Source organism: Hevea brasiliensis, chromosome 5 (genome assembly GCF_030052815.1).
Source record: "Hevea brasiliensis isolate MT/VB/25A 57/8 chromosome 5, ASM3005281v1, whole genome shotgun sequence".
NCBI classification, from domain to species: Eukaryota; Viridiplantae; Streptophyta; class Magnoliopsida; order Malpighiales; family Euphorbiaceae; genus Hevea; species Hevea brasiliensis.
Genome location: NC_079497.1, coordinates 115797720 through 115800219, shown reverse-complemented (window position 1 = coordinate 115800219; position 2500 = coordinate 115797720). Strand labels below are relative to the sequence as shown.

The window sequence follows — 2500 nt, the reverse complement described above, 5'->3', positions numbered from 1 at the left end:
GTGTACCAGTTTTGTTCAAAATCTCACTCCCGGGAAAGACAAACTTCAACCAAAATCCACCAAATGTGTCTTCCTGGGGTACTCCCGTCTCCAAAAAGGTTACAAGTGCTATGATTCCATTACAAACAGATATTTTATTTCAGCAGATGTAACCTTTTTCGAAACTTCTCCATATTTCTCGCCAAACACACTTAACCAAAATGCCATCACTACAGCTCTTCCCACTCCTACTCTTCCTGCTCCGAAGATTGTTCCTCCTCTTCGGGTTTACTCAAGACGGCCTCACCCAAATCCTCCACCTGCTAACCCAATTGATCTTTCTTCTCTTGATACAGGTCCACAGACAACTCCCAGTGACTCATTGCCTGCTTCAACATCATCTCCTGCACCGGTTGAGCCCTTAACAGACGATGCTAATCTTCCTATTGCTCTCCGGAAAGGTACTCGATCCACTCGTAACCCTTATCCTATTTATAATTTCTTGAGTTATCACCGTTTGTCCCCTTCATACCATGCTTTCATTTCCAATTTATCTACTGTCCCAATACCTAAGACTGTGTCAGAAGCAATGTCTCATCCTGGTTGGCGCCAAGCCATGATTGAGGAGATGACTGCACTTCATACTAATGGTACCTGGGAGATAGTTCCATTACCGCAGGGTAAAACTGCAGTTGGATGTCGTTGGGTGTTTACAGTTAAGGTCGGACCAGATGGCGAAGATTGCTTCTGTTCGCCTACTTATCTCTATGGCAGCTATGTTTCATTGGCCTCTTCATCAGTTGGACATCAAAAATGCCTTCTTGCATGGAGAATTGGCTGAAGAGGTATACATGGAGCAACCACCAGGGTTTGTTGCTCAGGGGGAGACTGGATTAGTGTGTCGATTACGTCGATCTCTTTATGGTCTTAAGCAATCCCCGAGGGCATGGTTTGGTCGGTTTAGTACTGTTGTCCAACAGTTTGGGATGCTTCGAAGTGAGGCAGATCATTCAGTATTCTACCGGCATTCTTCTCATGGCAAATGCATCTATTTGATAGTTTATGTTGATGACATTGTCATAACAGGTGATGATTGTGAAGGCATTGCTCAACTCATAGATAACTACCCGTGGATCACTCTACTATAAGACCACCAGCTGCATTAAGGAACTCCAGCGCCCGTACTGGAACGGATTTCCGATAGTTGGAAGGCAGCTGCACACAGCATCTAAGAAAGAAATTAACCTCCGAAGGTCCAACTCTTTGCTTTTTGCCTCAGAAGAATGCCCTTGACAGTGATGTTGTGCCTGTTTACTATACTACGAAATTACTGGTCTATACATTGATTGCCGAAAAGGCTTTGATGCCCCGGGTTTGAAGCCTCATTCCACCCATCCTTTGTTTGGATAATTGCCTAGCGCTCGAGGCAAGGTAGGAATGCTCGGGCTGAGCAAAGACTTCAAAGTAAGTTCAGGCTGACTTCTAAACTAACCAAATCGTGCAGAACTTCATCGAGAAAGGGATGCTGCTATCCGTTCGACGATCCTACTTCTGATGTCACCCCCGCCTCTCCCTCCCAGTGGAATATCCCAACTATTCTCTATCCAATTCCGGAATGGATCATGAAAGATTTTTTCTTGAGATGCCGATAAGGAACAGCCAATTATAGAAGCGGGTGGCAGGGAATGAAAGCACTCCTGTGATAGCAAAGTATAGAGATTATTTAGAGCTAGGGGCAGGCCATCTATTCCTGCTTGACTTTCTTCAAAGATGCCTTAGATCTCTTTCTCGTTCGAGGTGGGAGTAGGCAGTATGAAATACTGGATGTTGAATTATCAAAAAGATGATAGGCAGGCTCTGCCTGCTACTAGTCGAGCAAGGGCATCTGATCTCAAGACGAGGCTTTTTAAAAGGGGGCATGGCAGTGACTATAGCTGGGAACTTCTCCCTCCTCTTAGAGGTGGGTGGGCCAAAACTCATTGAAATGAGACTCCGATCTGCCCGAACTTAGTCCAGTCCTATTAGAGATGGAGGCGAATCAAGCAACTCTTATAGATGGATGGGATAGGAAGGAAGAACCACTGATAGCATTTGCAACTGCTTCTTTCCGATCGATATACAAGGGGTTGGACGGGACGGTTCTTCTTTCCGTTTTTTTACGTGGCAAGAGAGGTTTATTATCCAATAGCAGGTGCTACTTTTTGAGGGTAGGGGCCCACTCTTTCTTCGAAATAGTATAGGAACAGCGGATACTACTAGGGATGGGAAAGCTGCTCCTGCGGTTTCTAACCCAATTAGTTAGTTAGGGCTTTGAAGTAGCCTTTCCACCGGGGTTGGAAACTACTATTGATCGTTGAACTGGGGCTTAAAGAGAGTAAGCGCTGTGTTCCCTTGGAATTCAAAAAACAAACTAAAACTAATGAATAGCCTGTTGATTGCTTCCACTTGGCTCACTAGGAACATGGATTATTGGTCTACTGGTTTGGCACTCCAGGAAATAACCGAAAGCTGGTCGGCGGGG

The 2500-nt window shown here is 45.2% G+C and overlaps 1 protein-coding gene across 1 annotated transcript in view; it reads left to right on the top strand.

Annotated features, from left to right (window-relative positions):
- LOC110654457 (probable cytochrome c biosynthesis protein) overlaps positions 1–2500 on the top strand; it is a 5310-nt gene that overhangs the window by 2302 nt on the left and 508 nt on the right. Inside the window, 1 exon segment of the mRNA XM_021810462.2 lies at positions 1–2500. This exon segment is cut by the window's left edge and continues 2102 nt beyond it; it is cut by the window's right edge and continues 508 nt beyond it. The gene's annotated coding sequence lies outside the window, so the exon portion shown is untranslated.